We start from the raw sequence: 25,948 nt of genomic DNA, 5'->3' as shown, positions 1-25,948 counted from the left end.
TCTCGCGCTTGCAGAATAGCTGTCCTATATAACGGTGTAGAAAGTCTTTTAACATGTACAAGACTGTCTAATGAAAACCTGGTCTAATGGCAGTCTAATGAAAACCTGGTAGTACAGCACGCACATAGGAAAATGACACCTGGACCGCAAGCGGTTAATATAATTTCGAGTACTGCACCTCTATTGTGACATTTTATATTGAACAGTTTAGGCATTCACTTTCATGGATTCGAATTATGAATGTGACCAAACTGGAAAAGTTTGGCAAAAATAGTTTGTTTTTATCCCTTAATGTTTTTGCTCTAATGAAACAAATATTGAAACCAAAAGTACTAGTGAATTCCAAGCACTTCCGGTTTCTGTACAGTGAGGAAGCTGGTGATAATATATTCATTTAAGGCGCTGAACCGATTGCAAAGAAAAAAGGAAAAGAAAGAAAAGAAGAAAGAACGCTCGTACCGTTCAGCCGGTACAAGGATACCGTTTCTGATAGTGATGAGTGTTGAAACCGGAAATGGTTGATTTTCACCACTTCCGGTTTGAATATAGAGTCAACGGAGGAGTTTGAATCTATTCTTGGGATGTTGAATCGATTGCAACAAATCACTTTCCGATATCATTTACTCTTTTTGCTCTATGTAAACCAGCATTGAAACCGGAAGTACTAGCTAATTTTAACCACTTCTGGTTTCCGTAGATTGTTGCAGGCGATGGTGGGATGTTTTCCTAAGACGCTGGAACTATTTCAAAAACTGCTTGTTGCTATCTATTACCGATTTTGTTCTATAATGATAAACATTGAAACCCGGAAATAGTTCATTTCTACTCCTTCCGGTTTAAATAGAGAGCATAGGATATAAAATATATTCTTGAAACGCTAAAAGAAGTGGTAGAGCGCTTACCTCTGGTGAGTAAGTTCCCTGGTGCGATACCCGGCCAAGTAAGATTGTGACGGACATAATCATTTACTTGCCTTAATCATCCGTCTCCCATATTCTAAAGGGCATAACCATGGGACGTTAAATAGAAAAGATTCAATTTTTAATAAATATTCGTTGCCATTTTTAAGCACTTTTTGGAAAGCGGGAAATAAATGTTTATATCAAGACTTGATATTGTCGTTACGTAACTTGCAAAAAAATAGTCATCTGTATCCTGTTGACTAGTCAGATAATTCTTCACCCAAGTTTTCTCCAGGCTTCTGTGTTTACTTACTTAACAATATCCTATTAACAAGTGAGATAATTTTTCACCCAAGTTTTCTCCAGGCAATTATGTTTACCTAATTAACAATATACTATTAAGTAGTGAGATAATTTTTCACCCAAGTTTTTTCCAGGCTTCTGTGTTTACTCAATTAACAATATCCTATTAACAAGTGAGATAATTTTTCACCCAAGTTTTTTTCCCAGGCAATTCTATTTACTTAATTAATAATATCCTATTAACAAGTGAGATAATTTTTCACCCAAATTTTCTCCAGGCAATTGTGTTTACTTAATTAACAATATCCTATTAACAAGTAAGATAATTTTTCACCGAAGTTTTCTTCAGGCTTCTGTGTTTACTTAAATAACAATATCCAATAACAAGAAAAATAATTTTTCACCCAAGTGTTTTCAGGTTGTTGTGTTTAGCTAATTAACAATAACCTCTTAACAAGTGAGATCATTTTTCACCCAAGTACAGTATGCAGCAAAACAAACAGTACTAAAATCACATCGTTGGCATTTATTTATTTATTTATTTATTGTACAACATAATGAAACATAAAAAATGTTCTCAAATGGATGTCAACTAAACGTTTCTCAACCCATATTGTAAATTTAATAAGACTCGTACCTGCATATCATGTGTTCAAAATGTTGACCATAACATCGCGCACATTCTTTATAGCGGTCCTATAGATCGATGGACATGCTAGTGAAAACGGGTTGCTGGAACGACAGAACAATAAGCGGATCTTCTCTCTGAACTACGGTATACTGGTAGGGGGTTATCTGTTTGGAAAATTGCTTTCTTTAGCATACCCTGTATGTAGGCGTCTTGAGCCCTGAGGCCAGGGGAGTGGGAAGGATATGGAAATCCATTTTGCGGGAAATCAAGTGATGTCCAAACTATCGTGGGCAGAAGGACAAGTGACCCAGTTGCAATGTGGGCGGTAGCCCCTTCTTTTTGCATCCATTGTTATTGTAAATGAAATGAAATGAAATCTTTAAGTTTAACGTCCCACGATTATGCCGGTTAGGCTAAAGGAGACGGTGATAATGAGAAATGAGTGAAATGAAGAAAGTGGGAGGAAACGGGAGAACCCCGAGAAAACCCACGAGCACGGTGTTTGTCCACCACAAAGTCCACACGGCGCGAGCTGGGATCGAACCAAGGACCCCAAGCTCCGGAGGTGAACGCTCTACCACTGAGCCACCGCGCCCCCTCCATTGTTATTGTAACGACAGATTTTTGGTGCGGCGGAAACCGCACAAAATGTGCAAGATTCGATCAATAATCAACTAGAGATCGATGTATCGATCAAGTGCACATGGCTTTCATCACTGAACCATATGTTACTAATGAAGACTTCATGTTCATATATCATAGCTCCAGAGCAATACAGTAGACGTGGGCGCTCATGTCCTGCAGTGAGATGTTGTTCACACCGTATGAGCGGAAATAGTGCTCGTCAATAAACAGATTCTCCTCTGTTGTAAGTAACATTATCCTTGCGCCAACTGCAACTGCACACTACGCTGGTCCACACACGACTGAGCACACGTGTGGTGCTCACAGCTCATACCATGTTGCATCTGATCACCATCCGTACGCGAATTTCAGTACTGTTTGTTTTGTCGCATACTGTATTAGCACGTGAGATTAGTTTTCACCTGTTTTCTCTAGGATACTGTGTTTACTTAATTAACGATATCCTATTAACAAGTGAGATCATTTTTCACCCAAGTTTTCTCTAGGCTACTATGTTTACTTAATTAACAAATAATTGTTTTATTTATTCATTTTATTTAGTTCATTACTTTTTAAATACTACCGAGGATACCATCGTGTTGATGCAGCGGTCAATATGTACAGGGTGATTCATTTGTTTTGAAACGTATTGTAACTTTTATATTAATAGATAAAAGAACAACGAAATTTTGTACAATGCTAACAAAGAAGGGGACATCTTTTGACATAGCAGTACCACCAGATAAGCAATGTTGCTAACCCAGCGTAAAATTATTTTTTCAAATGACAGCATGTCGGATTGTTATAGTTATTGTACAAAAATGCACAGTACTACATTTTATTATTCAGTGTTATCAAATATGGACGCTACAGTAACACAAACACTTTTTGACAAACATTTTGGAGGTCTCTACAATAATAATAATACAGGCAAGATGTACTGGTCAATGGAAATACAAAGTTTCTTAGTTGCGAATACTATGATCATGACATGATTTATTTCGAATAAATAGGAATAAACTTAGAAGCAGTGGCGCCGACATCCATATAACTTTCGGGTGAAACTCATCCTGGTTGTCACATATAATCTAACAAGACATCAATAAGGATTTTAATACAAATACCAGGTATGTGATCCCAAGCAGTCCTCAGTGGGGGGGTGTCCTCTGGAATCGGCGCCTATGGCTACAACATGAAAATTTTATTTTTCTTGGGGAGCCGCGATGGCTCAGTGGTGGAGCGTTCACCTCCGGCGCATGTGGTCCTTGGTTTGATCCCAGCTCGTGCCAAGTGAACTTTGTGGTGGACAAACACCGTCTGCGTGGGTTTCCTCGGGGTTCTCTTGTTTCCTCCCACTTTCTTCATTCCACCATTTCCTTCATTTCTCACCATCGTCGTCTCCTTTAGCCTAGCCGGCATAGGCGTGAGACGTAAAACTTAAAATTTTTCATTTCACTTTTTCAATAGACTTTATTTCCAATATGTACTTAGATATATTCATTATATTCATTCAACCGACGGTTTTCCATATACATAGACATCGTAATGCCGTTTGACCGATTCGGAGATATGATAATTATTTGTAAAGTTTGCAATACTGCTTACAATCATGTACGTGCGAGAATTCGTTATAATTGCGATGATATGGAAAGAAAGGAAAGCAACTGTAATTATAAAAAAAAAATCCACAAATAATTTATTTTAAGGAGTATAGCAATATCTGATCATGTTCTTCATATCTTCGGAATGTTTTTTTAGATCAGTTTACTGCAGAGTTTCTCAACCTGAGAGTCGGGACCCTTAGGGGGGTCGCAAGAGTGTTTCATGGGGGATACGAAGATAATCGAAAGAGATAAGTATAATAAGAATTTAATACAAAAAATATTTTTAAATATTATTTTGAATTTTGTTCTGATACTCATATTTTTATTTTTATACACACTGTTAAGAACAACAAAAGATAGATTTACTAAATATTTTCAATAGATGCAGAGTTGTTTAAAAAATCTAACCAGGAATTATAAATGGGTCGCTTGCAAGAGGAAATGATAAAATGGGGGTCGTGGCAGGAATTAGGTTAAGAACCACTGATTTACTGTAAACGAATTGTGGTTGTTACGACTCTTGAAAACTATCTATCCGACTGTTTGTGATAATTATTTAAGTATCTTTTCTAAATAACGCCTTTTAAGTAAAATTTTCAGTTCATTATAACTTTTCTTTCTTGAAAATACATCACACTATCATATTACTCGATTGCGTATTGTATCCTAAGTGTTACTTGTGCTATTACTATTGTAGAGGCTTCCAAAATCTTACTCTTTGTGATACTGTAGCATCGATAGTTTGTAATACTAAATGATAAACGTGATATTACGAGGTTCTGTTAATATGTAGATTTGAAATATATATAATATTAATCTGACACAGTGTCATTTAACAATATGTATATATATATACATATTTTTTGTTGAGTTGGCAACTATTGTTCTGATCGTACTGGAAGGTATGACAAATAATCTTTCCCGATCGATATTTGCGTCGCACAAGATTTAGCTTCTTTTATATATTAGTTTAATAGTTACAAGTTTGGTTTCTAAGATAAATAGTCTACTCTGTATAAACTTAGCCTCTCTTCTCTCTGCATGAGTCAAAGTGAAATAAATATGTACGTGTGGAGTATGACATAATTACCGTGGATGTTCATCTCCAACAATGTTCATGAACTATCCCTAAATTGTCTTGAAATGAGTATTCACAATAGCAATATCTAGTTTTAAATTTACCCATTCCCCCTCCTAATCGTGTACCATTGTCTAGGAATGTTCTTCCTGCATAAATTATATGCCTTTAACACAAATTTTTAGTTGTTACTTGGGTTTAAGAGTGCAAATTTTGTAACCTATAAAACTTCAGTGACGCAATTTGCGTCAGTGATCTTCATGTGACAATTTGTGATATTACTCTCCTCTGATCTGAGACCTCTCATACCAAATTTTCAGTATCTAGTGACTCAAAATAAAAAAAAAAAGTATATAAGCAAAATAAGTTTAAATTCTCTTTTTAAGGTCTCATCTCGCGGATCGTCTAGAATTTAAGACTACTTTTTCACTTGATTCAAACTTTATGGGGCGTTTACACTTAGTCGATTTGCGTTCGATTCAGTTGAATTGACGTCACTTTCAACTTAATCGACCGTGTAAACGGGAATTCAACTTAATCGCTTGTTGATCAAAAGCGACTAATCGACTGGCAACTGAATTAAAAGACGTTCTATTTTCTGTGGTTGAAATAATTGAACACATCCATCGATCTGATTCGGCCTAGTTGCTTCGATTTAGTGGCAAATGCAGCGAGTCGATTTAGTCGTGCGACTAAATCGATTTAGTCGTGCGACTAAATAGACCAAGTGTAAACGCCCCATTAGGGAGACGTGTGGCGATTATGGCAGGTAAACGTAACTGCTTATATCCCAAAATACATCGACTAACAAAAAGCTTTCGATCGGTCAATTGAAAAAATCTCCTGAAAATACTTAAAGAAATTCAGGTGAACTGCAGAAATCGGCGACTTATTCGCAAACTGTACCTAGGACAATGAGTCAAATTGCACTTGAACGAAAGAGAAACCAATAGCGTGGAGATTGGAAGAGGAATTACACAAGTATGTCCCCTCAATTATTCAACATTTTCAGTGAATGTTTAATGAAGGAAGCATTGATGGGAATTGGAGATTTCAAGATTGGATAGATCATTAACAAGATCAGGTATACAGATGATACAGTTATTATAGCTAGAATCGAAGAAGAACTATAGAAGATGATTGACAAAATAGTGACACTGGAAAACTATATGGAATAAAAGTTAACATTGAAAAGTTGAAAATCATGAGAATGTCCCGTGGAAACGCGCCCTTACGGATCAAAGTAGAACAAAGAGAACTTGAAGAAGTCGATAATTTCAAGTATCTTGGAAGTATTTTGACGAGAGACGCTTACTGCACGAAAGATGTCAGGTCAAAAATTGCCATACCCAAAGAAGCATTCAACAAGGAAAGATCACTCTCAACTAGCAGGCTCAATATCTTTTATTATTTAATTCTTTAATTCTGTAGAAAGTTACCACAAATATACATTTTCCGATTTTACACATAGTATCAGTATTAAAACTACCCTGCAAAATTATTACCAAATTATATTCTTACAAGAAGACAGGTATAGATATGCGACAATCATTTTGGACATGAGTGTACATGTTTCCATTTTGATGGGTATAACCCAGTTCTTAATGAGGTATTGTATATTTTTGACAAAACTGGAGCTATTTCTTTCGAGCATACTTTAATGATATAATTAGGAAAGCTCCCAGGTCCTGTAGATGCTAATGGGCTAAGTTTGCCTATTGCTTCAGCAACATTATTTTCACATATTTTTAATATTATAATAATGATGACATACACGATCTTCAAGTACATATACTTGTAAATTCATTTAAGCTTCAAACGCGAAGAAGATCTCAATTATTAATAAACGTTATTGGAAACTGAAAGAAATGGCAACAAGTTTGGAAAGTTCATACTGCAAAAGAAAGAGTTCAATTTTAATGTATTTCAATAATGTATCGCCACGTTTCAGTGACTGTCAAACTACTCGACGATAAATAACATCTGACAAAACTGACCTCCCTGTAGAAACACCTTATTTGCTAGCTGTGAGACAGACGGAGGTCAAATTCTTGAAGCAATAATAATTAAAACTCCAAATAAAACTTGGAATATAAAATGTGAGAGTAATGATAACGTGATACTATACATACACATTACGTTATACGCGTGATTGGAACAGTGAATGTTTGTCAATGTCTACTTTATTTCCTAATTCCAATGAGAATAAACGTAAGATAGAAAACGAGGTGTTAACCCACATTCAACGGCTTTTATGATTTCGTTTACGGCACGAGTTGGTCGTACATACAAACGTATTGGCTGTTATTTAAATTTTTAATGCCCTCGACGGCTATAATTTTCAAACGAAGCAACACGATATACATCTATACCTTTCCCTAAGATCATCTTCTTCAGATACATGCGAGAAAAGAACAAATATTCTATAAATTTATGTCAGAAAAACTTTATTTACAGCAGACGTTTTTGGTGGTATGTATGCATATATGCCCTCTCATGGTCCAGTGATTAACGTTTCGTACTCGTGGTCCTGACTTCGATCCTCAACTACCTATTTCCTATAACTAATTTTGCTCTATATTCTCTCCTTTTAATGTATTTTGTTCATGTTCTTTAAATTCTTATCTCCCAACATTTTTACTTATATTGTACATAATTGCGACTTCCACCTTATTTTTCTTTCTATATTATTTCTTACTTTCTAGAACAAATTAAAAAAAAAACAAGCTGAAACACGTATTTAATTATTTTAAATAGAAAGTTTAAATACCGAATTTCATATATCTAACCTAAAAAGATTCATGGTTGAAGATACCTTTTATAATAATTGCTACTCCTATTTCACCCTTTTCCTTGTCAAATTTCTAAAATTTCTTCCTTAGTAGTAGCTTACGTCAGAAATCGTATGCGCTGTCCAAATTACAATTTCTAGCTTAAGTGATTTTGCCTAGTCGCTGATCAGTCAGTCAGGATTTCTTTTATATATAGAGATTAGAAATTCTATGTATAATTGCACCTTATAAGTGAAATATACATAATCCTAAAAATCACCCTAAAATTTTGTCCAAAACTGAATTTCAATTGTTATTTAAGTAGTATTTATTACTCTTTTCTGTCCAAGGCGAAACTTGAACTGATATTTAAATAGTATTTATTATTCTTTTTTGTTCAAGACTGACTTTTAATTGCTATTTAAATAGTATTCATTATTCTTTTCTGTCTAAAACTGAACCTGATTTGTTATTTAAATAGTATTTATTACTCTTTTTTGTCTAAAACTGAACCTGATTTGTTATTTAAATAGTTTTTATCATTCTTTCTTGTCCAAGACTGAACTTGAGTTGGTATTTAAATAGCATTTATTATTTTTTTTGGCCAAAACTTACTTTTAATTGCTATTTAAACAGTATTTATTATTCTTTTCTATCCAAGACTGAAATTTAATTGTTATTTAAATAGTATTTATTATACTTTTCTGTTCAATATTGAACTTAAATTCTATTTAAATAGTATTTATTATTCTTTTCTGTCCAAAACCGAACTTGAATTCTATTTAAATAGTATTTTTATTCTTTTCTGTCCAAGACTGAACTTAATTTGTTATTTAAACAGTATTTTTCTGTCCAGGATGGCTTTTGACTGCTATTTAAACAGTGCATTCTTGCTAGTTGTCAACAGTACTGGTACGAGTCTATCGTTCTTCCGAAAGCAGCACTTTGTGATGCACGGTGCTCTTCCAATATCACCAAACGCACAGCTTAACCTTCCTGGGTGTCAGTGTTGGCTGTCCCACAGACTTTGGAGTCTCTCGTCTCTTACAAAGTACATTCGCGAAGTGTCTCCTCGGGATTCGTGTAAAATTGATTCAAATTTAAAGTTTTCCGCAGCCCAATGTGTAGCGGCCTATACTGGTAATTTGCATATTTATTTGCCTTCATATATCCGGAATCCAATCATACAATACTATAACGCTCGGACACAAAATCGCTTTCAGTTTCTTTAGATGTAACTGGACATGAATGAGGGCATATGCAAAACAAATTGGATCAAGTACTACTTCTCTGACACAATGTTATCCACATCGGCTACCATCTTGGATCCGCTTATTGGATTCAACTTTCGTTTTTTTAAAAATAAGAATAGGTGCAAGTAATCTAGCAAAATTTCCTCGGAAATTCAGTAATATTGTAAATTTTACCGTAGCTTGTACCATTTGCAAGATATTGCATGTTAAATTCCTCCAGGTACTTCGCGAATAGACATTGCAGAATAATATCAGTTACGCCTACGTTTTTGTTGTTGACAAATCAAAACAATTTCTACTTGGAAAAATACTGTAGGTATAAACAAACTGTTTACGACATTGGTGTTATAATCTTATTACATTTCTGTGAGTGAATGCTACTACTTCTATGATATACTATAACAAGGAAATATATTGTATTACGGTAAAAATGCCTAATGTATAACCAGATACGACCAGATTTGGGTGAGGATCTACCATTTCCGTATTGACGTCTGTGTGTCTTATGTATGTACGTTCAGAGAATATTTCGTCAACGATAAATCAAGTCAAATATTATATATAGAGACGGGACCCTGCAGAACTTTCTATTTGATTTAATATTCGTGAAGTGCCTGATATTTAACATGCGATACCTTGCAAATGGATCAGGCTACGGTAAAACTCACTACACCGAGGAATTACCGACAAAATTATGCATGAATTTGATGCATCACTTGCAGCTATTCCCATTTAAAGAATCGAAAGTTGAATCAATATGGCGGATCCAAGATGGTGGCCGGGGTGGGTAACATTTTGCCAGAGAAGCAGTACTTGATCCAATTTGTTTTGCATATGCCCTCATTCATGTCCAGTTACATCTAAATAAACTAAAAGCAATTTTGTGTCCGAGCGTTATAGTAGTGTATGATTGAATTCCGGATATATGAAGGCCCATAAATATGCAAATTACCAGTATGGGCCGCTACACATTGGGCTGCGGAAAACTTTGAATTTGAATCAACTTTACACGAATCCCGAGGGGACACTTCGCACATGTACCTTGTTAGACTATGATCTTTTTTGCGTATTGTTATCGTAGGTTATTCATTTTACAACACTAGTGATCAACCACTTCTAGAGTTCATTGCACTTCAGCCGAGATTTGCATAGAGAAATTCGACCAAGTAAATATTTTTTGGGGGAAGGGGCATATTATGTAGCATTCAAATATCCAACTTTTTCCTAGCCATCTTTCATCAAATTGTTTAACGCTGTTTGATAATCGATGTTTATAGGCCATTGGCGATATCATGACTCCTTAACTTCAACTTTTGCGGGAAAGCTTATGCTAAACAGTCTTGGAACTAAAAGGTGCTTATACTGGAAGACTACTTGGAATAAAGAGCACAAAATTAGCAGTGCAGAATACAGTGATTTGTTTCCCAACAATTTGAGGTCAGCAATTTACAATTAACTGCGAGAATTGCCAAAGAGCGTACATTTGTTGCATGATCATTCTCCTTTGTTCTTCCTTGGTGGACACTGCCAGCCGAGTGCCAATGCTCTTTCTGCAATTAAACAAAGAAAAGTGGAGTAATAAAGATTACTCTCATAGCATCACAACAGTGTACACTTATAACATGCGAAGGCAGAGGGAGTGCGTGTAATCTAAAGAGAGATATGACGAGATTGTTGATAATTATGGACTATTCCTCGTAATTCCAATCTCCATTGGAGATCGAGTATTTATACCTAGTTATACAAAGTATGCCGACGTGGCTCTAACTGAGATTACTGTAATTAGTAGTTAGGAATTTTCCGGGTTTATGGATCTGCAATAATATTTATATTATAAAATTTCCTTGTTTCTGCTGTAAAATGAAAATTGATTTTAACTACTTTTCACGGATACCATTCTCTGATATAAGTTCTCATTTAGAATAGAACCATATTTGTCTTTTGGTCATGATCAAGGGACGAGATTTATTAAAGGTTTTAAGGAATGTCAGTACAGTGTAGTTACTAAGGTTTTCTCATATCCTGTCTTGTAATTTATAGTGAAATTTCCAGTTCTGAAGAAAGTGTGTAACTTTATCATAAACAGCAGCGTCCCAATCCTTAGTACTTCGTTTCTAATGTCATCAAATGAATAGTTTTCGAATTAACAGTTTAGTTAAGTCTTATTTCTGTTGCAATAATTTTACAGTTTTAATGATACTATTTGTTTCCTGCAATTATAGTAGTTTCACGAGCTGCCACTTATCAACAGGTATCAACTCTTCGAATAGTTTATTCCAACATCCGAAATGTTTAGTTTAACATTACATGGTTAGGGCTAAAATAAGCGGGTGATTAATGAAAGTGAATGATTATGAAAACTTAATGGAATGAGAATGTAGGAGGAGACAAGAAAACTCACAAATACAATGTTATTGATGACAAATACACGGCCAGGAATCAAACCAAGCACTCCTCGCACCAGGAGATGAGCTATCTACTGTTGAGCCACATTCCTCCCCCCATAAGAATTTACTTCAACTTCGTAACATTATACCCTATAAATTGTAACGATGATTATGAACAATCAAAAGAACATCGGGGACCACGTTACACTCATTATATTATTTCTGAGCATGAATAAACTTGTTAAGAAAGATGGTACATTTGTGAGGTTAAGTCCCCGTTTTAGTAGCACGGTTATATTAAATATGTGAATTTACGTTTCCAACACAGCCATTTGGTGTTGCCCGGTACTGTCCGCACTTATCGCAGTCTCCCGCAGCAGGCCCGTAACCAGAACAGTGAAACAGGGGACATGAGATTTTTTTTTCTTCGGAGTGGAGGAAAGAGGAAAGGCTTTACTTGAATCCACCTTACTTTGGAGCTTTTAAGCACATAAATACTAGTATTATGAAATACGATATTCCTTAATGAGTTTAGTCGAGGCTAAATATTTGTAATACTTTGAACAATTAGTACAGTTTATTGTGATTTATTTTTAGAGTTTCTAGAAACTTTTCCGTCAAAATGATTGAATTTCCGAGAAGAAGAAATAATTATATCCATCCCTCCTTCAACGATGCATCATGCCAAACAAATCAGAAACCTCCAGGATAACAAAGCTGTCAAGTTCATATATATATATATATATATATATATATATATATATATATATATATATATATATATATTTATTTATTTATTTATTTATATATATATATATAATCCTGTCTCTTTTCCTCGAGGAAACAATGGGCTGAAAATAGTAAAATTTTTGAATTGGACCCTCCTTTCTTCCCACAATCAAATCGAAACTTTTTTCTTTCAATGGAATAAGCTATTAGAATTTCTTTAATGCTTTTTTAAAACGCACACACATACTCACTAGTTGTTTTCCCTAAGCTTTTGGGGAGGGCGCGGTGGCTCAATGGTAGAGCACTTGCCTCTGGTGCGTGTGGCCGCTAGTTCTATCCCCGGCCAAATAAGTTCTATCCCCGGCCATCCTGATCCCACCAATTTTTCATCCATCATTTACCATTCGATCATTATTCACTCGTCTTAATCATACACCACCTTACTCTAATAGGCATATTGGTGGGACGTTAAAACTGAAAGACAGATCTTTTGGGTCTTCTGCAAATTTCCTACATGCTAGTGACATCTCTTCTCATCAAGTGAGAGGCAAAGCAGCTAGGGATAACTATTAGCCTGACTGTAAACCATTAGTGTGACTAGTATACTGAGGCGTCTTGCTTGTATAAGGCATTAAGAATAAGTAAATATTTTCGCTAAATGTTTATGCAACCAGCAACTCTTGAATGTTTGGACATTTGCATGTTAGTGTTACCGACAGACTGAGGTCTCTTGCTTTCACAATAAGGATTTATTTATCTACATACACGACTGCAAGTTTTAGAGGAAGCTTCTCCTGATCCTCTAGCTGCGGTGTCCTAGCGATGTACACTTTGACACAGGGGATATCCTTTTGAAGGAAAATTGAGATTCATTATAAAAGAAAAAGGAGCGTAGCGTAGTGTGAACTTTCTTGTGAAAAAGAGTGTTCCAGTGACAATTTTCGTTGTCTCCCGCCTGTTGAGAGCAGCGGAAGATGAAGCTCAAAGATGTAGGAAGGCGTCCAAACGGGTGACGCGACGTATGATTGCCTTCGAAACGAAAAGTTACCTTCGCGTTTGAAGGCAGGAAATTAGATTGAGTAAGGAAAACACGAGGGCGCTCAGCAAAACGAACGACATTTAATAAAGTTCCACCACCAAGAAAAGCGGGGGAGGAAAATAGAAAAGAAACACTTTTAGCTTTCCATGGTTGATGCTATAATGAAGTCAATCGGTTGAGTGAAAATTCAATGGCTTGGCAGTACATAGAGAGAGAGAAACCTGTGTGTTTAAATGTGTTCTCACCTTCCGTGTAGAAAGAGCGTGAAAACGGCCACAACCTTCCTTATTGCGTTATTCGTGGCGAGAACAACATACTTCAAAAAACATTTTGCTGCCGGAATGTGTACAAGATCTGAAAAGTAGCGTTAAATGTTGTAATAAAACATCAATAATGTTTCTTCAAACTCTATAATGATTGACAAGAAAATGTACAATAAACACAGCGGCTTAAAGGAAGGAAGTATAATCCAGGAATAAAGAGAAATACCAAGTGAAATACGAAGCACTAATTTCTCACAAGTTACGAGAAGAGTTTTATTATCTTTCATTTCCTTTTCTTTTCTTCTCGTTTTCTTTTTGGATCAAAAGATGCATTATAATTCAATCAAAAAAATTTCTTATAGGCCTAGCATCTGGAGCACTATATATAGTATAACCAAACCCATACTATCACTTAACTCAATATGATATGCACATTCCGTAAAAAATACGAAAACTCGATTTTGGAGCCATTCAAAAATTTTGTGGCCCCTGATCCAAAAACTAATTATTGATCAAAAGATCCATTATATTTCAACCAAAAATTTTCTTATAGGCCTTTGGTATAAAGAACTACATACAAGGTAGCTAAACTCAAACTATTACTTAACTCAGTATGATGTGCTTATTTCGTAGAAAATAAGCAAACTCGATTTAGGAGAGTTCAAAAATTTTGTACCCCCTGATCCAAAACCTAATTTTTGGCCAAGATCGCAATCTTTGGAATGCATTTTTTGGGATCATTCGTAAAATTCTTGCTCCATTATTTTTTTTAGCATGGTACACGATGGTTCATTCTTGGAAATTTTACTAACTGAATTAGATTTGAACACCAACGCGATGGTGTTCACAATTTTTAAATTGAGAAATTAGTTGAAATTAACAAAACAAAAGAGGGAAAGAGGGGGATTTGTATACACTGAGAAAAAAATCGTAGATGGCGTACTTAAAAAGGTAGGATACATGCATAATTCCTGTAGTTTTTGGACTTAACATACAGCAGAGGTATAACTGAAAATGTATGTTTTATAATACTTTCTGTATAAGTGTTCCATCTATACGTACTTCCGTATGAAACAATGTAGGCGGTCAGGATCTCACATACAAATGGACGTATATAACATGTAGCTGACGAAGGTAACATAAGTATATACATGTGATATACGGAAAACTGTTATATGTCAGACATCCTGCAACGGCATGATGTAACATCGAAAGACAGTGCCTATGTAGCATACGGATAACGCATGCTCCGTACTGATTTCTGTAGTAAGCAAGAGGATACCGTATATTCGTACAATATATCGCTATCCGGAGAATGGATTTTTCTCAGTGTAATATTCAAACTTCTCTTCTTTTATTGAAAATGCGTTTAATGTGGGGATTTACTTATGTTGAAAATGTGAATTCGGTACGATAGAACCAGTGATAAAGACAGCTTTAATTCCTTGGGGGGGGGGGGGAAGCGTGCGAAGGCAAATAATTTTTTTAAGGGAGCAACTGTTTTTGCACATTAAAAATGTAGTTTTCACTGCTTGATTTATGTTACTGTTTGAGGGACCGTCAAGGAACAGGCCTTGCAACTGGAGGCGTTAGCCCCCTTGTATCCCTCTAGCATCGTTACTGGATTGAACACATGTTGCAGCATTTTTGAAAAGGAGCAAACTCTACAGTATTCAAAATCAAGTTTATATTTATTACATCTTACTCTTTCCGTGCAAAGAATAAACATTTGTGGTTGTAGGTTAAACTTGTTAGGTTAAAGGAAGGTGATAAATGCGTGTGAATGCTTATTAAAAATTGGTTGGACGGAATAGAGAAAGCGGAAATGAAAACAAAATCAAAGGAAACCCACGAACGGTAGTTTGACTAATATTAAAATGTTCGTTCTTGTGTTTATATGTCAATTCACATTCCAGCTTCTTGGCAGTTTAGTGTATTTTTAAAAGAGGTATACCAGTGTAATGTAAAAATAAAAGTGTAGTAAGGTTAAATAAGTAAAAATCTGGTTGTTTGGAACAGACAGAAACTTCTTCCTTACTGGAATTAATGACGACATAACAAATTCTGTGCTGATTGTCAAATTATACCAGTTTGCTAAGTGTTCCGTTTCTCTGTCTCTCTCTAGGTATGGTCACTGTATCTTATAAGCACGAAATACAGTCGAAGTATAAATCCAGTCAGTCATTCAATCTATATATATATATATATATATATAAATCAATAGTGCTCAATAATGATATTGTATGAAAACACTAATTCCAGCTGGAGGGTTACTGAATTAGCAAAAATCAATCATGGCATAATGCTTAACACAAAGCTTATTGTTCGTAATATTTTGATATTTTACTACATGCAATGATGATTGAAAAAATAAAAACAGAAGCTTATGGGGATTAATGTAAGTAATTAACTTAATATTCTTACTATTTAAAAAAATAACTTTACCAAATATTTACTACACTTGTATTAAAACGTCAATAAAGCATATATTTATTAATCACTACAGGCACACTGCATTATGCTTAAATAATAAGGTGAGGGATATGCCAGTATGTATAACACTAAAGCTGTAACAATGATAATTGAATGAAATGTGCTATCGGATAACTATTTTTGTACGATATAACATCTCTTGTGCTTATACATAAGTTCACCATTCTCGTGTCGAGTAGCCTTAGTTCCCAATTCTTAGATGCGCTCTTCAAATAGTATAAATAATCCTTCCGTAATGTGTTAAATCTCTGGGTGTCTCAGAAAGTTGCTGATTTTCAACCAACTCGATTAAAGGTAGGTTGATAGACGAATGATGCATCTCCGCCATGAGTGGACAATGGCGAACAATCAGCACACAATGGGTATAATTGAAAAATTATAACGCTCAATTTGATGTCATATTATGACAGGATACAACAAAATCGTACAGCCTTATCTTGCCAAAACAGGGGTTTTCAAATTTTTTCCTAAGGGTCACACTGACTTCTCCACTGAGTCCTAAGGACAAAGACCTTGCTAGCTCATAATACCACATACTGTGATGACAGCGTCATCTTGTGGGGCAGCGTTTCCTAACCTTTTTCAACTTGCGGCACACTACGGGTGTAACTTGAATTCTCGCGGCACACTCATAAATATTATTATTATTATTATTATTATTATTATTATTATTATTATTATTATTATTATTATTATTATTATTATTATTATTATTATTATTATTATTATTATCTGCAAATATAAAATACCATGGTAATTTTTTTGTGATTACTGATCTCCTTCTCACAGAGATGAAAGCTTGATCACTGGTTTTCCCCTATGCTAATTCATTATGTTTATTTTTTATTCTAATTTTAAAATAGAAAACAATTGTAATGAAATATAGGACTCAGATTTTTAAATATACGCTTTCGTTTTCGAAAACTGTATCCAACCTTTCACTAAGAACGAAGATTACTAAATAACGAACGAACAAACAAATGTCTTGTACTTTTAACTTTGCTGTTTTAACCAAAACCAATGCATATTATTGTAATCAGACAGCTTGCGATGAGTCGAAGTCAAAACACAGCTGTTGAACAAAGTGTTGGTCTGTCATTCACTTGCGAATGAATGTTCTACGAACGTTCACTTGACGCGTACCACACAAGTGCTTCCATTTGTCGGTGTTAGTATGACTCTCAATTGAAACGTAACATAGCAGCTAACCGTGGAAATGTGTACGAGCCGAAATACTGTCTGATACACAGTAATAGATGTAGAATAATATATTACAATTAGGCTACAGTAACTTTTTCCATGGTAGAAATTCATAGTAATGTGAAATACAAAAAAATCCCTATGTCTTGCAATTTGGTTGCTATAGAATTAATATTTTTTTCGATTTCCTCGCGGCACACCGGTTGGGAAACGCTGTTGTGGAGAGCGGTGGAATTACGCAAAACGTCGCTTGGTTAGTCGAAGTATACAGCGCTAATTTTGTAGCGAATAGCAAAACTAAAGCGAGTTCTGGAAATGTTCTGAGTGATCACTTGTCTGGAAGAATCGAGTACTTTCGAGTGTGTTTTACAAATATTGAATTCGGAGCGACAAGTGCAACCTGAAATGCGAAATATATTGCGACTATTATGTTTTGTGATATAGTTGTTTTAGTAAAAATACAGCGTTGATAAAACCAGTAGATAAAACGAGTGTATTCTATTTATTCAGAACCCCGGTTTCTACTTGTATTAATTAGCATTATTTTGGTTTGAAGTTCGTACCATTCGTGTGGATTTGTATAAATATGGGAAAGAAACAAAAGATAGATACTGAGTGGAGAACATTTAAAGAAAATTGGGGATATTAATATTTTGTGATTGAAGCATGTAATAAGAATAAGATATTGTGTGTAATTTGCAATGAACCAATCTCAAAGAATACCATATAAAATGTCATTATGAGTCTCATCATTGTCAGAAATACTCCAGATATACAGGAAGCCTACGGTTAAAAACTATGGATCTTTGAAAAGCAGGTTGAAATTTTAGCAGTTGTTGAAGAAAGTAAATACAAAGGAAAAAGCAACAATTCGTGCTAGTTTCCACGTGGCTAACTGAATAGCGAAGCATGGAAAACCATTTACTGATGGCGAATTAATCAAGGATTGCATGATTGCAGCAGCAAAAGAAATGTGTTCAGAAAAAAAGTAATTTATTTAAAGAAATCAGTTTGTCAACAAACATTCTGGCTAGAAGATGTTTCAAAAAACATATGAACTCAATTGTCTGACAAAAATCGTAAATTTGGCCCTGGGTGAGTAAAAAGATGTTTTAGATACTGCTCAGGTCTTACATTTTATTCGATGGATAGATAAAAGAGCTTCTTGACATTTATAGCATTCACGATATGGCCACTGGAGAAGATATTTTCAAAGGAGTTGAATGAAAATGCTGTTCAGGAAAAAAAAAGCTTCAATGGAAACAAAGTGCATTACTATAGATGATGACAAAAACATGCATGGAAAAAATAAAGGTACCATGCGATTATTTTTGTACTAAAGGCCGTAGAAAATGCTAATACGGGTCCAAAATCATTAATCCTGCGTTGTATCATCCATTAACAGACTTTATGTGGAAAATACTTGAACATGTCAGAAGTTTTAACGTCAGTCATGTTAGATGTTAATTATATCAGATCATATGCGTCCAATCATCGTCAATTCCACGACTCTGTTGAAGAGATTGAAGAAAACGGCTTACCGTATTATGTTGCATTACACTAGCTTTGCTATGAAAAAGTTCTAATGTAAGTTTTTCAGATTGGAACAATAATTGAAATTTTCTTGAATGAAAAGAATCGTCCTCTAATGCAACCATGAGTAATTATGAAATTTATCATTTTATACAGATCTAACAAAACATATGAATGATCTTAATTTAAAATTACAAGATGAAAGTACAACTAGATTATGCCTTATTTATAGTCACAGTCTAAATTCCTTACAAGTTAATGTAAAATATCTTTGTTAATTTATGGCATGCATATTTTAAACTATTCAAAGCGTGCACTTAACCATTTTAAATACAATGAAATATTCGTGCAAAATAGTATGATGTAACGCATACTAGTGCCTAAAGTATTTCCGTTTCATGTACTTTGTTTACTAATATTTTAAAAGACTATAATAATATTAATGTATAATGAGAAAAAATGTTTATAAAAGAGACACACATCAATCTATATACCGCATTGAGATGATCAAAAGTCTTCTGTGTTTCAAGAAATTGGACAAAAGTTTTATGTTGCTGAAATAAATATTATTCGTGGCCAACCTGAATAATACGCTACATAGGGAGACTGGTGCAAAAACATACTGCACTCAAGCCTTTCATTTGACAGCAGCAAAAGGATAATACATACTATGGTTAATAACAGAAACGCCCGCAGAGGTTTTTCCAAGAAGAGAGGAGAATCGAAAGACCGACACACAAGCACAGTCACGAATGCATATATCTTGATGAAAGCGTGCATATAATATGATACTTCATGGAAAACAACTAGTGTGTGAGTAAGGAAATTTAATATGTTGTGACATGTATTTTGAAGATCTGAACCACATTCAATAATTCAGAAGTGCGCAATTGCCCCATCCCGTAGGCGGCAATGCTTAATAAGATATAATAACCTAAAATCGTCTTTAACTTATTAACTTTCATTTTAAATATTTTTCAACTTGCCTTCTACTACTTAAGGACTTCGCCCACAAAAACTCTCATTTCCTCGGCCTTCGGTCTGTACCTCATATTTCAGCCTTTATGTAATTTGCACGGCAAGAATATGTTTATAGCATCATTCTTTGTCAAAATCCCTTTTTCCCGTGGAATACGGGTTTCACTCAAAGTGAAATGATAAAAACCCTTGTTGGTCCAAATGTTAACTATTTTCGAAAATTCATTTCATTCGAAAATTCCACTTTTACCCTGATAATGTGACTGACAATCTTGATGTTATACAAATTGTCTTCCTTCTCCCGTTAAAAGTAGAATTTTTAAAAATGCTATGACAAACGCCTATTTATTTTGAATAAGGTGTTTATATGTCAAGTTTTTTATTTATAACAAGTGTAAAATCTTAAGGAACTTCGAGAGGTTGCCATTTTATTATAACAATTGCAACTCCCATTCTTTTTTCATCCTTTCTAGGGAAAATATTTAAAGAAAACTTTGAAACACGTCTTTAATCATTTTAAATGAAAAGTGTGAATACCAAGTTTCATATATCTAATTTTAAACGATTTCGAGATATGGTCATCCCGTTATACCGATTCTAACCTCATTCTTTCTTCTTTCCGCTTTTTTCTTTCCTTCTAGATCAAATATCAAAGCTCATTAAAACGCAGGTATAAGATAATTATTTTCAAGGGAAGTCCATACCACAAATTTCATGTCTCTAACATTCAGAGTTTCCGAGAAATGGGCATTTTACTGTAATAAATACCTCCCTCACTCCTAGAATTTTCAAATACCTTTTGTTAGTTGTACTTTACGTCACAAATCTATTTCAAGTTTCCCGCTTAAGCGGTTGTACCTAGTCGTTGGTCAGTTGGTCACTCATTGAAAACTTCTTTTATAGAGATTGATTCCACTATATTGAGTCAAATTGAATGTGCAGCAGTAAAGTGTATGCGTAACTCATAGTTGTGGAATTCCTACGAGGCAAGCAAATGTAGTCGAGTCTGATGCATAATCTGATGCCACTGAACATATTCTGGGCGAGGTTCATCGTGGCCCTTTCCGACGCTAAGTTCACGCGTCGCAAATCGTAGAAATGTGTAAAGTACGTGATTATCGTGCATGTCGTGCCATGGTGAATCGTATTATAAGGAAATATGCGACACAGAGTCTTGAGCCCACTACACTAATGCGAGCAGCTAAAAACAAGCCTCCCGTGAAGAAGACCCCGCCGTATTGCGTTTGATTCGTCGTATGGCGGCCTCCAACAATCCTCCCACACAGCGCGCGATGGCCAGCAAATGTTGAATATCGCAGGCGACAATCAACCGCGCTTTTCACCTCATCTCACGGTCGTTTGCAAAGACAGTGTGCACGCACTAAAACAGTATCATGTGGCTGAACGAGAATGAAACTGTAGGAGGCCGTACGAATGTCATCTCGCAGGCGATAGGTGGAAGTTGGTGTTACTCTTCATGAAGTGTGAATTTATCTCACAGAATATAGTAAATTTCATGTCTTTACACACAGACCTGTTGACGCCAGGATCTGAAGTACGTTCTTCCGCCGTGCGCAGAGAGTTTCATGACTATGGCCGGTTTCTCGTACAGGGGAAACTGCATCTCTGAAAGATGGAGCAAAACGTAAAAATAAATGCTGCGTCCTATCAGACTCATATCCTGACTGAAATGTACCCTCATGAAACACCAGCATTGTACGAAGAAGATGTAAACCAGGTTGAACTGCATCAAGACAAGGCATTTAGCCACACGGTGAAAACAATAATGAAATTTTATCGCCGTATCAAACAGTAAACTGGACTATTGCGCTTTCACACTTCTCTACCAGAACCACCTATCCCATCGCCGTGTCCGCATCATCTCCGGCTTGTGGAAAGTTTATAAAGAGGAGTAGGATGCAATACCCATGGTCCGGCCGCAAGGTAGTTTTCTGCAATAGAATCTTTGATGACGGCAGGGGTAAAAGTAGGTCTGAAAAGGTACGGGAACGCTTGACATCACTCCGTCTCCCGTGCCTATCTCCGCCCATTGTAATATTTTAAAAAGTGGGATAACGGCGTCCCTCCATTCTCCCTCACTTTTACCCCTGGATGCCGGGCAATAGTCATTAGAGGTGGTCTGCAGATTGAACACAGCTAGTGGTGGAAACATAGCATTTATTAGGTAAGAGGCACATTCAAAGTAAGTTCAATATGACTAAATCAACCTCTATATATATAAAGAGATTAATGTGGTATGTATTTATTGTAATGTAAGAATTATATATATATATATTATGTAAAAAGTGTTATTATTATTATTAAAATCATGTAAGAAATGATTAAGTTAAATTGAGTAGAACTTTCAAACTTAATATTCTTCCTCCTTTCGTGTATCGTTTCAAAGATACGTTATCACCCGTTTGAGAACCAATTACTTCCATCAATCTATGGGTAAAAATGCATCATATAAATGACTTCCGTCTCTTCAGACAGAGGCTTGAAATAAAAAATGAAAGTAGATAAAGTTTTTAAAAAACTTTTAAAAAGTGGGTACTAAAAAGAAAAATTGAAAAGTGGAAAAAAAGCAATGCAGCCGAATAATTCATCCAATGGAAGCCATTTCCAAGTAGAAAAAGACGAAAGCTGAACCATTTTCTACCTAAAGGTGATAAATGAAGATTTATAACCAATCATATTTCACGAGACTGTTATATAAGACATATTTTTTTTCTTTTAAGTTGTAGAAATATGACAACGCAGCACAGACGTAGGATGATATTGGTTCGTTCAAAAGAGCACAGGACAAGAGGGGAAAATAGGAAAAAAAGATATAGTTTACTACTCAACAACTTTTCGTCATAGAAAAGTTGTAAGATTATCCCACACTGATGAAACTACGTTATTGCCAAATATTATGGTAATCTTTAGATACTTAGTCTTTATTTAACACACACACACACACACATGCACAAATATTATGTCCTTTTTTATCATTAAATGATAATATAGTCGACATCAGAACTCGAGTGGAGGCTGTTGAAGGGACTCTCATATCATTTGCAGTGATGTATATCGGATATGAAGAGTTAGTAAGCACGAGGCCTTTCCGGGATGTTATGTTCGCATAAATCAGACAATTTTTCTGCCTATTCAACGGTGAAAAATGTTCAAGAGGACAGAATATAATGGTTGGAAACTTGGCTAATGTAAGAAATGAGGAGGTTGATAACACTAAAAGAAGAAAAAAAGGCATCAAGTACCACGAGAGTCATTATGCCCTTTGCGAACAATTCCACTTGGCCTGACTTTAATGGAGGAGCTCTCGGAAGATTGTGAGTGCGTTAATTCTCTGTCATTGTCATTTACAAGAGGATTTCAGTCCACCCTATTTTCTCTTCCTCTGTTTTATTCTTTCTTTATGTTCGCTAAATAATGAAAAAATAGAATGTGCAATTTTGAGAGTAATATAAATGTACAATGCAAAGATATTTCCACATAAGTACATTCCGTAGTTTTCTCCTATCATACTCAGCAATTTACTATTACAAAATCGATTGTTCAAAATAGTACCAAAATCACTTCTTGTGATCAAAAATTGTTTGTTAAATTTCATTACAAGTTGTTCGGTTATGAATAGATAATTTTCTTTAGAGTGTTTCTGGTAAGGAAGAAGCATTATAGCTTTCTGAGGGAATGATAATAAATAGTATTAGCTGTTGGGTCTTATACCTTTTACCAACGTCTATGTAATTATAACTGTTAGTTTTTCTTATCAGGCCCATAGCCAGCCCAAAAAAATGTAGGAAGGGCGGTAGAAGTTAGGGGGATCCGATCCAATCATATAGTTAGTCACAATCATAATTCATTTGCAAGCCTACAGAGAAAATTTTAGGAGGGCCAGTAAAAATTTAGGGGGGGGTCCCCATAGTTCCCGTGGATACTGGCGTGGTTTTATTCTGGTATTCCCGTAGCTTGTCAGTGGTGTCAATTTGGTTGGAAAGTCACTAAATCTAGGGATTCGACTTGACAAAAAAAAAAAGTCATTTTTGCAATTAGTGACTTTTTTTTGCGATTTTTGAATGATGAATTGGAGAGTTACTTACAAATCTAGCGACTTTTGTGTTGCGAAAAATTTGTCCTTCTGTAATCAAGTAATATTAGATAGAAGCAATTTTTATGTGTTTCTTTCTTTTTCTTTATTTTAATCAGCACAACCAAGGACGAGTTGGCCAAACATATAACATCACCCACACATCTCCCACAATCACACTTTATTCTATTATCCTTTGCTTTCTAACAGAGAACAATTCTAACCTTTAATGTCCTTTAATCTGTATAGCTTTCGTTGAGAGAGACAAGTAATACAGCGTTAATAGCAAGCAAATTAGCTGTACAAGCGAGACTTAAAGTAGAGTGGGTATTAAACAGTGATCATTTCAGGAGGTGTTCCAGGGTGAAATTCGCCGTTCTTCGGAACTACTAAATACCCTTGGACCATTTTTCCGATCGTGCTCAACATGGACTATCATCAGTATTTTCCTACTTCTCTTATTTATAGTTCCCTCCAACCAGGGAAATCTGAAATCATCACTAGGTTTTTTTTATCAACTTTTATTTTTTGTGTATTTTTAAAAGTCGTTTGAAGTTAGCTTTCTATATTATTAATTGTGTCGGATGTATTATGGCTTTAATTTTTGGTAACTTTCATTTTTCATTTAGCGATGTCATTTTTTTCTTTCATTTAGTGACTTTCTGTGCAAATGTTTTGGCAGCACTGGAGCCTGTACGTAGAGTTGAATAGTTAGCTGACTGTGTAATGGTGACATGTGAGTCGAAATTGTTAACTGTGTTATGTGGCTGGAGGTTGTATTAATGTCTATGTTGGTGTTTATACAGTCCAGCCAAGAAATATGAACTCGGTGAAGATGACACATTATCAATTGATATTTCATTGAGCTGAACAAACTTACTTGGTTAAAGGTAAATTTTAATGCAAAGTTTACCCAAAAATAAAAAAAAAATTCCTTTTATGCCGCTAAATATTAGAACTATCCATTTGTGGCCAACGAAAAACAATTCAAAAACATACTACACTAGGCTCTCGCTAATCTGGCCATTCCTGGCACATATGGGTGCCGGATTATTGAGTGTCTGACATTTATTTGATTTATTTATTTATCTAGTTTTTTATTTATTTTGAAAACATAGGGGATATAGTGTACTGTATCGAAGGATTTAATTTTAAAACAGGATATACTTTATTAAATCCAAATATACATTAATGTTTAAAGAGAACTTAGTCCTTGAGTAGTATCACTTACTATAAAACATGTCACTAATTTTTAACTGTCGCAGTGGTGATACGCGACGGTTATCACGCAACCGAACTGTAAAGAATGCTACAATTTCGATTACGTACAGTATATAAAGCATTGTTTAACTAAGCATTGATGCGCATGCGCACGATAATTAATTGTGCACGTGTTTTTAGAAGGATGTGTGCCGAATTACTGAGAGGCCGGACTACTGAGGGCTGGATTAGCGAGAGTCTAGTGTACTTATTTAACGTGAAACTGCTACTAAAAGTGCAATAAAATATTTTAAAATATACTTTCTTTTTTTTAAAAAAAAAATAAAAAAGTAAAAAGTTAAACGAAACTCTATAATCAAGAAAATTACTTGAAAAAATATTTATACATAACTGGAAAGAAGAGCAACGGAAGCGTTCTCGTATACAATTAGATGGCAACTGATTCAGAAAATGCAAACTCAATTTATCTGCCATTATAAGATCTCTGATTAAAGGTAACTTATAAAGATAGTCTGCTTAACATATTATTAGTATAGCTGATTATCTTGCGCACTACCACAAATCTGAATCAAAACGTGCAGGTATGCAATGGAAACAAGTCAACTCATGTTCGACAAAGAAATTTCAAGATCTCTCCATCAATGAAGCATGCTTACAATTGTCTGGAATTTTCATTAGCAGAGGCGTAGCAAATAAATATTACATTGTATTGTGATATAGAAAAGCTTTTAACTGAAATCATAAATATGAGAACAGAATTACTAATAAGAGTAATGCTGTTCCATCGTGATAAAGCCATATATCATGCGGTTTCATTAACCAAAGCTTACTCAAATTGAGACTAGT

General features: G+C 35.0%; 1 protein-coding gene across 3 annotated transcripts in view; it reads left to right on the top strand.

Annotated features, from left to right (window-relative positions):
• The window catches only part of LOC145678584 (acetylcholine receptor subunit alpha-like), a 730,942-nt gene that overhangs the window by 264,715 nt on the left and 440,279 nt on the right, over window positions 1–25,948 (top strand). The window lies entirely within an intron of this gene.

The sequence above is a fragment of the Thermobia domestica genome, chromosome 2, assembly GCF_964235325.1.
Source record: "Thermobia domestica chromosome 2, izTheDome1.hap1.1, whole genome shotgun sequence".
Classification (NCBI taxonomy): domain Eukaryota; kingdom Metazoa; phylum Arthropoda; class Insecta; order Zygentoma; family Lepismatidae; genus Thermobia; species Thermobia domestica.
Note: the sequence above shows the minus strand (reverse complement) of the source record. Positions and strands in the feature narration are given on the sequence as shown.